Source organism: Dipodomys merriami, unplaced genomic scaffold (genome assembly GCF_024711535.1).
Source record: "Dipodomys merriami isolate MVZ:Mamm:240054 unplaced genomic scaffold, mDipMer1.0.p SCAF_2, whole genome shotgun sequence".
Lineage (NCBI taxonomy): Eukaryota > Metazoa > Chordata > Mammalia > Rodentia > Heteromyidae > Dipodomys > Dipodomys merriami.
The window spans coordinates 11,961,203-11,975,987 of NW_027203381.1; the positions used below are offsets into that span (position 1 = coordinate 11,961,203).

Consider the following 14,785-nt stretch of genomic DNA (forward strand, 5'->3'; position numbering starts at 1 on the left):
TGGCAAAGATCCAGGTATGAAAGATTGGTTGGAGGGGGTTGGGGGTTGGGGGGTCGTGTGCACACAGGTATGTGAATCGACAGTAGTACACAGCAAAGGAAGAATGTAAACTGCAAAATAGTTCATCAGCACTTTAAAATAAAAAAAAAACACAAGTCAGGCACTGGTGGCTCACGGTTTGAAACCAGCCCAGGCAGAAAAGTCTGTGAGACTCTTATCTCCAATAAACTACTCAGAAAAAGCTGGAAGGGGGGGTTGTGGCTCAAGTGGTAGAGCGCTAGCCTTGAGCACAAAAAGGTTTAGGTACAGCATTCATACCCTGAGTTTAAGCCCCAGGATTGGGGGTGGGGGTGGGGGGGGTGCCACAAAGCATGTCTAAGTTTGGCTAAAAATAAGATTCACAATCTTCCTTTTTCTGACAAGATTAGTAGCTCAGGGCTGTGTCACATACAGACTAGGGTGTGTAGGCTTCAGCAGACTCTTGGCAACTCTGAACAGCACACTTCTAACTTCCTGGATCAGAAGAGCATGTGAAGGCTGACTGACAATAGATTTGGTTCATCAGACCCAGGCCAGAGTAGAATCATTAGAAAAATCCAGGGATGTCTCAGGGGCTGTATCAGAGCTCCATGATTAGATTCATCCTCCTCAAGGTTTTGAGCCAAGAAAACTTGGATAAGATGCAGGTGGCAGGCTAATCCAATTTGCAGCTGATATGCACAACTGGATAAGGCTGTCAGAATGCAGAAAGAGCTCATCAGACTGCTGATGGGCCAAATGGCACAGCCTAAGGTTTGGAGTGGGGTGTGCATTTGGCTGTCCACACCAGTGCAGAAAGGTTGGAAGAAACACGCCAGAGTGGCAAGGGAAGATAGGCAATCTTTGGGGCTTTATCTCATCTCTAGCTTGATAGGCCTCAGATAGTGAGGGTAAGCTTTGGGAAATAAATCACATGGTGCCTTGGGTAGAAAGGGGAGGGGCGAGTTTCTGGTCATTAATCTCAAGCAATACAAGAGTGTCAGCCACTTGCACTACTGAAAATCCATATCAAGGAATATTGTTAACCCCTGCCCTGGGCCAGGGGTAGAATTTAGTAGAGATATTGTTGCTGTTGCTTTGTTTTCTTCGATAAGTGGGATGAGACCCATTACAACAGTACATCCAACAAATATGTGTGTGTGTGAACAATGGCAGGTGTTCTGTGTATATAAGCTTACAAATCCAAAACAGACAAATTAAAAATAAATAGGAGAGAACATTCTGTAAGGTATGCTAGCCTTTATAGCAAAAAGGAAGAGGAGGAAGCTATTGTTCACAAATATTTGCTGGCAAGTACATATGAAAACTTTATAAGGTACAAGAAACTGGTAATAGTGGCTTTGGGGACAGGAGTTGGTTGGGGATAGAGGTGACCATGAAAAAGAGACTTCTCACACAGCCGGGTTTTTAAATTAAACCATCTAGATGTATTGCAACTGCAAAAAAAGTTGTTCCTATGGAACTTGTGAGCAGGGATGGGAGGGGGGAAACGGGGAATGTGAAGGCAGGGGTGACATTGTCCAAAAAAAGAAACGTATTCATTACCTGACTTACGAAATGGTAACCCCTCTGTACTTTATCTTAATAATAACAAAAAAATTATATTTTTAAAAACTTGTAATCAGTAAGAGTAATAAACAAACAGAAGGCACACAAAGAATGAACTAGGAATGTTCAATCTCCTCCTAAATATTTATCACATCTTCTTGATCTATTCATCCATTGAAAGGCACGTGGGTTGATTCCATATCTAGGCTACAGTAAATAATGCTGCAATGAACATGATGGAATTCTACTCATCCATCAATCCAATCTTTCAACTGACATTGTACCATTCGTAAGGAAACTGAAAGACTTGGGGAAAAAATTATATTAAATGAAGTAAGCCAGACCCAAAGAAACATAGGTTGTATGCTTTCCCTCATTTGTGGTAACTAGAATGTGCCTATAAAGCTACAAGTAAACACACTGGATGCTTCTAAACAGTCATTGGGACATGATAAATTATACAAGTCTTTAGGCATTCACACAGAGGGAGACTAAAGGAGGATATTCTTAGGAGAGGATCACAAAGGCATATAGCTATGTGAGATTTCATCATATAAAGTAATATTTATCAAAATGAACCCAGGAAATGGAAACAGGAGGGCTTTTTTTTTTCTTTGTTGGTGTTTTTGTTTTCTTTTCCTTTTGTCTTGTTTGTTCATTTATCTGTCTTTGGGAGTGTAAGAAGACACAGAAATGGAGAGACAAGGGGTGAACAAATGCCGCAGTGGTACTCACTAGATACTCTGTTGAAAAGGAACTACACAACGTGTGCGTATGTTAAAAATGAACTATATAACTTGGGGGGGGGGAGGGATGGGAGGGAAAAACTGTGAGGGTGAGGAAGGAGTGACATTTTTCAAAAAGGAATGTACTCTTTATCTGAACTAGGTAATGCTGCAAGCCCTCTGGACCTCACCCTTACAATAACAATAAATAATTTTTTTAAACTTTCAGTTACATTTTTTTAAGGCAGGTTCTTTCTGGGAGAGCAATAACAAGCACATAATCTACTTGGAGGTCTCAACTCCAGAGGGCAAGCTTTCTGAAAGGCAGACACCAGGAGGGGACTTTCTCTTGTTAACCCAAGGTGGGACCCAGAACAGATGGTCTCCACGGATCATGGGTAGGTGATCAGACAGCAACAGAAACATCAACAGGGACAGAAAAATGAACCAAGAGGGATCTGACATCCTTCCCTAACTTGGTGACACTGTGATTTTAAGACCTACGTGGAGGGCCTAGTGGTAGAGTGCTTGCCTAGCATGCATGAAGCCTGGGTGATTCCTCAGTACCACATAAACAGAAAAAGCTGGAAGTAGCACTGTGGCTCAAGTGGTAGAGTGCTAGCCTTGATCAAGTGAAGCTTAGGAACAGTGCCCAGGCCCTGAGTTCAAGCCCCACTACTGACCCAAAAAAAAACCCACTTGGAAACCAAAAACTCAATCTAAGAACCATGAAGACCACCTAGTGCTATAAATGTGCGTGCATGTAACATCTCTTAAGACAAAGCACAGGCATAATTACATCCCCATCTTCTTCACCGTGAAACAAGAGATTATTCATAAATCAGAATGCTTCCTATTGCAATGAATTTCCAAAACTCATGAACATGTCAACCAAAACTGAAATATGAACATCTGTCAACAGCATTTGGGAGATCACTATTTATGGCTAGTTTTACTCCACGTCTTATTCCAGAAATGATTTATGATGCTTAACCCAGTCTACAAATGTTTACAATTCCCCTCAGGAAGAACACCACACTTGTGTCGCGATGTTTTAAGATATAAAAGCATGAAGGGAAGAACTCCAGAAGAAAGAAAGTGATTGTTTTAAGGAATGGCTGAAACCCAGCCTGAATCCTACAATAAGTTGAAGTAAAACAACACAAAAATGCAGAGTCGCAGAATCACAGAATCATAGGCTGGGAAGAGCTGGAAGACTCCTGGCCTTGAGTTGTCTCTGTCTCTCTCTCTCCACCTCCCTCCCTCCTTCCCTTTCCCTCCGTCTGTCTGTCTCTGTCTGTGTCTGTCTCTCTCTCAAACACTGAGAGGCTACTGCCTGGTATGGCAAGACTGAGGTGAGGTGTAAGTTTCAGCCAGAGTTTGGCAGATCTACAACTGCGGTGGACACAGTGGCTGTTTGGCCAAGCCCAAACTGCAAGTCCATCCCTAATTCCTCACTTCCCTTTCATTGCTTCTGCAGCTGAAGGCCAGCAGGTGCCCACACACCATGCATAGGGGGTCACCTCCAATCTGTCCACCAGGGACTTATACACCAGATACAACTGGTGTGTGGTCAAAATGTGCAAAAGTCCATGGCCACTGTGACCCTCAGTTCACCCTGAGGGTGATGCCATTTTAGTCAATAGACAAGTCCTACCAACAAGATAACAGCACAAGATAACAAGTGGGTGGCTCATACCTGTAATCCTACCTGCTCAGGAAGCTGAGATTTGAGGATTGTACTTGGAAGCCAGGCCAAAAAGGAAAATCTTATGGGACTCTTATCGTCAATTAAAAATCTTCAGCAAAAATCCTGCAATTGGAGGTATGGTTCAAGAGGCAGAGGCCTTGAGCAAAAAGCTAAGGAAGAACATGAGGCGCCGGACACTGGTGGCTCACGCCTGTAATCCTAGCTACTCAGGAGGCTGAGATCTGAGGATCACGGTTCAAAGCCAGCCTGGGCAGGAAAGTCCATGAGACTCTTATCTCCACTAATTTTGGCTTGTGTTGTGAATTACACATCTTTAGAAATGCAAGATAAAAATTTCTTATGTTCTGTTTCCTTATAAAATACCTTCAGATGAAAGCACTTCATCTCACTTGGACTTTTTTTTTTTTACTATCAAATCAAGTAGTCTAGCTTTTTTTCCTCCCAAACCACAAGACAATCCCTATTCCTACGTGGGTTTGCGCTGCCTCCGAGGACAGGTGTAACCAAGTAATCCCAAATGCAAATGACAAAGGCTGGATTCCTTCCAACTGACTGCTTTGGGAGGAAACCAAGAACAAGCAAGAGCATGATTTGATGATATTCTTTTCCAAGGCACCTATCAAACACTTGATTCATTTCATCTTTATCAATCAGCCTGTAATCAATACTATATCCTTGTATGATGTGAAATGAATGAATGCTTGAATTTCATGCAAGTACTTGGCCTTTGGTTCTAACATCCCACATTTCACGATGGCCTTCCCAGACTCACTCTCCCTTTTGGCCTTCAAATACCTACCTAAGAGACACAAATGTCGAGGACCCCCATCCTCCAACCAGCCCCTTAATGACAGCCCCTGACACACATTTGTGCCTTTCCACAAAGTGGAAGATTTTTTTTTTTCCCAGTCACGGGGCTTGAACTCAGGGCCTGGGTAATGTCTGACCTTTACCACTCAAGGCTAACGCTCTACCACTTTGAACTACAGCACCACTTGGAGTTTTCTGGTTGTTAATTGGAAGTCACATGGCCTTTCCTGCCCAGGCTGGCTTCCAACTGAGATCCTCAGATCCCAGCCTTCCCCAGTAGCTAGGATTACAGATGTGAACAATGAGTGCCTGTTGAGATTCTTTTTTTTTTTTTTCCAGTTTGAAATCATCATCAAACAGGAGGCTGCTAAGAGACGAGATCATCCACAGTATAGAAGACATGATGGAGAGACAGGTGAATCTAGATGACTTAGCCTAGGACCAGATATCAAGGATTGGAGCCAGAACCCTTCCACAACCTGGGCAATCCTGCAACCTTTAACTCTACACAGAGCCTGGTTGCCTGCAAGAATCTATGCGGGAGATGTGTAGCTTAATGCCATAGGACTGGAGGACAATCTACTTTCTAGAACTCTAGATGGGGAGGGCAGTGTTTTCAAACTGACTCCCAGTTCTAGCATCACTAGACAACTTGATGGGAATGTGGATTCTTAAGAGCCCAGTCCCTAGCCACTAAAATCAGAAACTCGGCAGCCAGCGATTTATGCTTTTAAGTTTCAGGTACTTCTAAAGCAGAATAAAATGCCTTAGGAAAACAAACAAAAGGATGTATGTGGCTGGTGATGTATGTGGTGGGATCCTTGCCCAGCACGCGAAAGGCACTGAGTATGATCCTCAGCAATGCAAAACAGCAACAACAAACAAAGAAGTATCTTGAAGCTCAACATGCTTCTGCAAGGATGCAGCTCCTCCTTGGGGAAAACAATGCTGAGAAGAACAAATTTCCAAACCCAGCTGACTGCCAGATCTGTGTCCATACCAGCCCTTCCCCTCCAGCTTCCCGGCATTCCTGTTCGCTCACCTCATTCTTATAGTGCCAGACTCTTGCTGCTTTCTCGCAATTCTGGTCAAAAACTACTCCTTGTGCAAGAACATACTGTAGCATTAATGAAGGCTACTTTAAGAGAGACGTGGTGCGGGTGGCGAGACGAGGCAGAATTTCTACTGTGAGTATAACTGTGTATAATGTCTGAGTCGCTTCATTTAAAAATGATTTTTTTAAAAAACAATGATTTTTCATAAGAAGAAAGAATTATCTTAATTCATCCAATTTTTACCAGATCTTGATGTTTGTTCTATTCTATGGTAGCGAGCATTTGATGTTCCATTTCAACTATATATAAATAATAAATTCCTCTCATCTCCCTGGCCTGTTAGCATCATTGCATTTCCATCCTGTTTTGATAGCTGTGGCCACTATAACCATGAGTTTAGGCCTTTACCTTGAGCGCCAACCCCTCCCTCCACTGCAGCCCCTTCCTACGGCCTCCTCTTTGCTCTCTAACACCACAAAATACCGCTAAATCCAACCAAATGGACTGCTATTGGACCTTATATGTCTGGCACAACTTAACAACATCTTCTCCAGGTACTCTGCACATGTGTCCGTGCGTGCATGTATACACACACACACACACACACACACACACACACACACACACACACACACACACCATGGAGTTGACTCCCTAGCTTACTTGGTACATTTTTCACAACTATCTTTGACTCACTGGGTAATGGCCGATGGCACAGGCTCCTATTTCACAAGCAGCATTGAATGTCTCCTGTGCACCAGCAATGTATAATGCAGAACGAAGATCACTCTCCCATGACCTTCTGAAGACTCACAACAGAGAGAGAGAGAGAGAGAGAGAGAGAGAGAGAGAGAGAGAGAGAGAGAGAGAGAGAGAGAGAGAGAGAGAGCAAAGACAGGGCGATGCCCGGCACACAGGGGAGAAATGGACAGGCACTAAGAAGAAACAAACAGGACCCACAGAGCAATGCAAAGGACCGCGTTAGGAGAACCTAAGCCAGGCGTATGTGGCAAAGAAAGAATTCCCAAAAGTCAAGGCTGCTGGTCACCTGAAGATAAGAGGAAACTTGCGAAATCCCCTCCAAGAGCTTTGAAGATTCTGAGCTGGGCACGCACGGCTCTCTCCTGTAAACCTTCATGACTCAGCTCTCAGCCGAGGCTCTCAGTTGGAAACCAGCCTAGACAGAAAAGTCTGTGACACTCTAATCTCCAATTAACCAGCAAGAAGTCAGAAGCGGAGCTGTGGCTCATGTCATAGAGCACCAGCCTTGAGCAAAAACGCAAAGTTAGAGGATGAGGCTCTGAGTTCAAACCCCAATACAGACACAGACACAGACACAACACACACACACACACACACACACACACACACACACACACACACACACACACACACACACACACACACACACACACACACACACACACACACACACACACACACACACACACACACACACACACACACACTTAGATTCCAATCTTTGCCTGATTAAGATATGACCAGAACTGGAACTTTTAATTGCTTCCTTTTATGTACTAGGAGCCCAAGTTTCAAAGCAGCAGCTGCACTTTATCAAAAGCAGAAGGGTTCTATGGTGTCCAGCCAGCAAGGTAAATAGGTGGTAAATGGATGGGTTGATTCAAGAACTAAAGGACACCATCCTTCTTCGGGCCACAGGAGGCTCTGGGGTCTGGCCAACTCCACTGACATCTCCATCAAACACTTATGAAACATCATAAGCCTAAAAGGAAACTCTCCTCTCCTCCACAATTACGCCAACATTTGACAACATTCAGAACTAGAAAAGAGCCTGACCCACACAAGCTGCATAGAACTGAGCTAGTAATTCACAATGTTTCCATTCTCATCATACAACTTGAGAAACATTCATAGACACCTCTTTTCCTCCCACGCAGGAAGAAAAAAGAACTCATAACTTGCATGGTGCTCAAACATTTTAAATCTATTCATTTCCTTACATTACTTCCCAAAGAGACACCTAAAAACACCAATCAAGATCTCTTAAGACTTGCTTACCACCCAAGTTGTCACAAAGAAAGAAAGAAGTAAACTACATTAACTATGTTTAAGTCTCAGCTCAAGAATCCTGAAATAGGACTGAGGATGTGGCTTAGGGGAAGAGCACTTGACTAGTAGGCATACGGTTCAATCCCAGGCACTGCAAAGTAAGAAGGCCTAGAGAAAGCTGTGATGACTATGGGTGTATTTGAAGTTTTAAACTGCCACAGAGAAGACAGGCACCAGTGGCTCATACCTGTAAATCTAACTACTCAGGAGGCTGAGATCCAAGGATCATGGTTCAAAGCTGGCTGGGACAGAAAAGTCAGGGAAACTTTTATCTCCAGTTAATCACCAAAAAAGCTGGAAGTGGAATGGTGGCTCAAGCGGTAGAGCACTAGCCTTGAGCAAAAAGAGCTCAGAGACAGCACCCATGCCCTGAGTTTAAGCTCCAGGACCAGGGGAAAAAAAGTCACAAAAGAGCCAGGCATCAGTGGCTCAGATCTTAAATCCTAACTACTCTGGAAGCTGAGATCTGAGGATCACAGTTTGAAGTCAGCCCAGGTAGGAAAGTCTGTGAGACACTTATTTCCAATTAGTCACTAAAAAGGCAGAAGTGGAGCTGTGGTTCAAGTGGTACAGCACCAGCCCTGATGGAAAAAGCTAAGGGACATTGGCCATGCCCTGAGTTCAAGCCCTAATACTAGCTTATAAAATGAAATAAAATGCCACAGAGCGAAGTCTTACCTGAAGAAGTAATTTCCATGGGGGAGGGGAAGGAGGGTACAATGTGTGATGTTCTGGGTAATAGTAAGTTCTCAGGCATCTGCAGAGAGCTCAAAGAGGAACAATTCTAACTAGACTCAGGAAGGTACACAACAGCCTGTTCCTCCCTGGAAAATTCTGCCCAGTTACTGGCTCATGTCGCATCCCAGGTACCTAAGGAATCTTCTACCAGGAAAGCCTGGTTCACTCTGAGATCTGCAGAACTCTCTTCCCCAAAAACATACAATTGAGTAAGAGCCAGAACTCCCTGGGCAAGCTGACATCTTTGGCCCAAACAGTCTATAACCCTCCACCTTCAGTAAATATCTGGAGGTACATCCTGTCTTAAAGGAACCTTGCAATGTTTCATCTCTGCATTGTGCAAATGCTTCTTCTGCTATGTTTAGCTTATGCAAACATACAGCTGGCTGCAAGTTTCTCAGAAAATAAATAAAAAAATGAAAAGGATCTGCACTGTGTCCCTTGAGACAAGTATCTCAGGCTCGCCAAAGCTGTCAGGTCAAGTCACTCAGCCAAGTGACATTTCAAGTCATCACCAACTTCCAGAGCAGTCAAAGAAAACATGTTGCCGGGCAGGGTGGCTCACGCCTATAATCTAGCTACTCGGGAGGCTGAGATCTGAGGGTCACGGTTCAAAGCCAGCCCAGGCAGGGAAAATCTGTGAGACTCTTACCTCCAATAAACCACCAGAAAACTGGAAGTGGCTCTGTGGCTCAAGTGGTAGAGCTTGAGCTGAAGAGCTCAGGAACAGTGCCCAGGCTCAGGCCCAGGATCAACCAAAAAAAAAAAAAAAAAAAAAAAAAAAAAACTAGAAAAGAAAGAAAAGAAAAACATGTTCTAATATTTTTTTTTTTAATGGGATTCTGCGGGCCCATCATTCAGATCCAGATGCCTATTACTAGGCAGAGATAAAACATATACATATTCCCTTGTCTATCTTAGATGGTTGGGGGGGGAGCGATGTACAGAATGATGTTGCTGAAGTAGCCTGGACAGTGTCTAAGACTTGGGCTATCTTCCGCCAAGTTGGGTTTCCTGACCATCAGCATCTATCTATATCTGGAGGCTGCCTGGTCTCCACCATTAAGGGAGCACACAGATCTGGTCTGCTCTTTCCCTTCACACCCTCCATTTCTGAAGAGTCTGCCAGCATCCAGGCACAGGCGATTTTACCATCAACAAACATCTGAGGGAAAGACTCCTCTTAAATGAAACCCAAGAATCACGCACAAATGAAGAATGGGGTTTGTGACTACAAATTTCAAGCTCCTTTTGTTACCACGTAGGAGATAGGAAATTAAATTCTCATTTCCAGAGCCTTCGGGATCTGGACCTGAGTGTTCCTTCAATATAAGTGTTAAAATGTTAAGTGGAAAGATCTTCTTCTGAACACACAGATGCTCCTAAGCCAGGAAGGAGAAATGAAGGCAGTTGTAAAGAAGTTTATGAACACAATGCATCTTGAGCAATGTCACCTCTTTCCTCATTCTCCCTGTTCTGTCCAACCCCCACCCCTTCTCTCAATTTTCTTATTGTGTGAACTCCATGTTTTGAGATTATGACTCCATTTAAAAGTCTCAAAGGCACCAAGCACTGGTGGCTTATGCATACAATCAAAGCTACTCAGCAGACTGAGATCTAAAGATTGCACTTCGAAGCCAGCCTAGGCAGGAAAGTCCATGAGACTCTTCAAACCACTCAAAACCCAGAAGTAGAACTATGGCTCAACACAGTAGAGTGCTAGCTTTGGCTAGCTTGAGCAAAAAAGCTCAGGGACAGTGCCTACGCCCCAAGTTCAAGCCTCATGACCATCCAAAAAAAGTCTCAAAGGAGTGTTGTTTTTTGTCTTTTTAATTAAAAAAAAAAATCTGGTTCCATCACTGAATAAAGATAAATGTGGTTTGTGGTTCAAAAGATGAAAAAGAAATTTTGCACACAAAAGCAGCCTGACTTGGAAATAACCTTGTTCAATTTTGTGAAAGTAATTTTAATGATTAAATTAAAACAACTCTCTCTGTGTCTCTCTGTATCTGTCTCTGTCTGTCTGTCTGTCTGTCTGTCTGTCTGTCTGTCTGTCTGTCTGTCTCTCTCTCTCTCTCTCTCTCTCTCTCTCTCTCTCTCACACACACACACACACACACACACACACACAGTTTCTACAGAACATAGTGTAAGCTGGGCGCCGGTGGCTCACGCCTATAATCCTAGCTACTCAGGAGGCTGAGATCTGAGATCTGAGGATCGCGGTTCAAAGCCAGCCCTGACAGGAAAGTCCATTAGACTCTGATCTCCAATAAACCACTAGAAAAACCAGAAGTGGCGCTGGGGCTCAAGTGGTAGAGCACTCGCCTTGAGCTGAAGAGTGCAAGGACAGTGCCCAAGCCCAGAGTTCAAGCCCCACGATCAACAAAAAAAAAAAAAAAAAAGAACATAGTATAAGGAAAGATTCCAGAAACTTCTTTCCCATTACTTGAGTCTCCAGCTCTGTCACTAATCCTCTGAGGTCTGGAACACAGATGAGCACTCCATGGAAGGTTCTGACATGCTGCAAGAATCTCTGTCCAAATCAGCACCCTCCAATACCCCAACCAGGACACAGGGCAATCGTGAAAATGGAGAACAATTATACTGCTGTAAATCAGAATCCAAATTTGTAAGCGGGATGCTTGACTTCACTTCGACATTGCATAGGGGAAAGAAAAAGGCAAACAGGTACCAGGACCAACCTAGCGTTCGGCATTCATTCCGGGGACAGGACAGTACTATTTGCACAGTCCCATGAGCTTCATCGGAGATATGTGTCATTGAAGAGGGAGGCAGGTTCACAACCCACAGGTATGGATCCTACCCTCACGCCACATTCCTCGTGAAATCTGGATATGAAGGACAGGCTCCCATCATTTTTCAATTATTCACATTGGCTACATTCCAGTTAAATGAGTGATTTTGATGGAGGAACTAATATAGAACAAGTATGTGTACTTATGTATCCATGCACACACTGCATACAAGTCTAAATCTGTGAAAATATCCATGTTCACATCACTAGCCCTCCATATAAATATTCATAACACACTGAGAGGGAAATAGAACTTCTTCATACACATTATGATTGTTTGTGCATAAGCAGGAAATCAGCATCGGAGAAGAACTGGTTAGCTCTGGGTCAGAAATCTGGGGAGTAACAGTTCAAAGCTACCCTAGGTAGAAGACTCTGCAAGACTCCACCTCAAAATAACCAGCAAAAGACCAGACCAGAGACGTGGCTCTTGTAGCAGAGCACCAACCCTGAGCAAGAAAGCTGAGCAAGAGTTCAAGCACTAGTACCTGCACAAAAAGGGGAGGGAGGAGGGAGGAGAGCAGGAGAAGGAAAAGGGAAAGGAGAAGAGGAGCAGAAAGAAGAAGTGGAGGAGAAGGAGGAATGGGGGGGGGGAGAGTTAGATGAGGAAGCAGGGGAGAATAGACCTCAGTCAGCCATCTTCAAATGATGTGATCTAGCATTCTATGTTTTCAAAGAAACAGACAAACTACCTTCCCAAGAAAGGATCAATATTTTGTCTTATTGCAGCCCACTTTAATGCATTAGAATTTGGCTTTACTATCTAATTCAAGACGCTTTTTGCAAAAAAAAAAAAAAAAAGATTTTTTAATCCATCCCTAAAATAATATTTACTTCTATAAGAAGATCAAATCAAGAGTCTCTAGTGATTTACACTATTACTCACATGCTCTCCTAGTAGAGGGGCCAGGAATAGTGCTTTTAAAGCCCTCTTCCACTTACTCCATAAGGTGGCAGCCTAATGAACATCAGCAGGCCCACCCTTGCCACGCCAGCTGACCACATCTCTCCGTGCCACAGAACGTGACCCGAAGCTACAGCCTGTGGCCAGCATCCTACATGCTACACCTTCCCGCCCAGCCGTTAGTGCAGAGAGTCATCCTCATAGGATGGGAAAACTGAGGCTCGGAGAAGATAAGCAAGAGCACTAAGGTTGGCAGGCAACGGGGAAGCCACGCCACACCACAACAGTCAACCCTTCCTAGCCACGCACGCTCTTTCCCCGTGGCTCTGGCCACCGCCACAACAGCGCTGAAGTCCACATGTCTCATTGCAACCAACAGAAATCCTGAACACTTTCTCCAAGGCCTCCAGTCGGCTCAGAGAAGGACACAACCACTCACAGCAAGAGCTATAAGCTGCCCCAGGTTTCTCCCCAGTGGAGACCTGAGAGCGGCCAGGGTCAGCACAAAGGTTTGATTCAGCAGGAAAAGGGTAGATTACACCAGAAAAGCATTCCACTCCTCCTTAGAGAAAAACACTGAGAACATACCACTAAAAATAGACAGGAATCTTCTGCTCTGACACAGACAAAACAATCCATTGATTGCCATGCACACAGATTGATCTGATTGGACTTTTTCTAGCAGGAAGCACCTATTCACACTTTTTTAATATGACAAGGAAACATGCTGGTTATTTCCTCAAGCCCTTCATGGGGCAAAGTGGTCTCCAGAATTGCGGTTTTTACACTTCGAAGTGTTCATGAAGCACAAGAACTTCCCCAAAGCTGTAGAGCAGAGTTGGGTGGGAAACAACCTCTCTTCTCAGTCCTCCAAATCTCAATGACTAACTTCCCTAATTTTCTGGAATCTTCTGGAATGTTCATTAGCTTTCCATGGACTTGAAACCTGAACATTTTTACTACAATCCTCTTCTACATCCCTCTTCCCTTTACTGCTTCAACTGTATGGAAGTTCTTCTTGTGTGTGTATCTAGACTAAGAACCCAGCACTTGACTAGATCCAGCCTATTCATTCTCAAGTCCCCCACAGAGCAAAAATAATGTCCTTGAAGACAGAGAACCTCACTACACCTACTTCCTGTCTGTCTTTTCACCCAAACCCAACTCCAACTGTGGGAAGAGAAATACTTACTAAATGAACAAGTGTGGCACCAGTCCCTAGCAAGCAGACAATGTGTAATTAAAGTAGTTTGTCAGTAGCGAAATGCAGAAGAGATTAGCCCAATCCTGTGGCAGGACATGAAAGAGGGAGTCTCCCTTGAAACTCGCTTTCCCTGCTCTGGGAGAACAATTCCCAGTACTTCCCTTGTCAACAGATTAAATGCAGGAAAGCACTTCCCACAGAGAGCCAAATCGTTATTAACTACCACAACGTTAACACACCAAACACCCTCAGCATGGGAGTTGTTACCTTGGTTATGTTCTTGCTTTACCTCTGGACACAAAAAGCTTCAAACTGAGTTTACATTTATAATCTTCCTTTTGATTCCTTAGTAGATGCAGGAATAAATTGGATGTGCTAGAAGAACTACCTGGATTTAGCCACAGGGGGGAGCAAGTGTGCAGCTTCCTGGCCAACCACAGCCAGGGTGCTGACCTCAGTGAGCAAAAGAAAATCCAGTGTCATCTTCAGGAAGCGGGCAGTGACGGTCTCAACAAGCTGGAATCTACCCACGCAAGAGGCGCCTCCCTTCATCCTACACCCCATCTGGCTAAGGCTTTCCTCTCAGTAACTGTGTGACCCAAAGACAAAACAAAGCAATCCCACTAATCAAGGGAAAGGAAGAATATTCCAGCACACGCACCAGGAATACCAATGAAGAAGACTTTGTGAATGTGTTAATTCCACAAGAAAAGCCAAGAACCCATGGCAAGTTTACTAGAAAGAGGATGGCTGTGGCCAACTATGCCAAAGGTTAGTTTCTGCAGAAAACTTTAGCTCACAATTGGGAATTTTCACTGTACTAAAGCAGCTCCTGGAAGGGCAGAAGTGATTTTATCTCTGTCCCAAGGCCTCCGTGTCCATGTGAATTTCTAATCAGATAGAAAGGCTAATCAAACAAAAGAGATGACACCATCACCACAGAGCCTTTGTGCTTGGAAGAGGTGTAGACATACAACTCACTGGATAGGCAAGGGCCCGTTTCAAAGAATATCACCAAACTACAGCATGAAGTCCCATTCGTGGTGAGGGCGCAGGGCATTGGCAAATGTGTTACATTACCATTCTGCAACTCCTCCTTCTCTATTCCTTTCTCGTCCTTTCATTCATCCATTCATTTATGA

General features: G+C 44.0%; 1 protein-coding gene across 4 annotated transcripts in view; it reads right to left on the minus strand.

The window, feature by feature from the left end:
* The window catches only part of Nedd4l (NEDD4 like E3 ubiquitin protein ligase), a 303,787-nt gene that overhangs the window by 219,482 nt on the left and 69,520 nt on the right, over nt 1-14,785 (minus strand). Inside the window, exon 1 of one of the 4 annotated variants that reach the window (XM_070029055.1) lies at nt 8,658-8,726. The exons of the other annotated variants lie outside the window; for them this stretch is intronic. The gene's annotated coding sequence lies outside the window, so the exon portion shown is untranslated. Of the gene's footprint in view, nt 1-8,657; nt 8,727-14,785 lie in introns of those variants that run through there. 4 annotated transcript variants of the gene reach the window in all.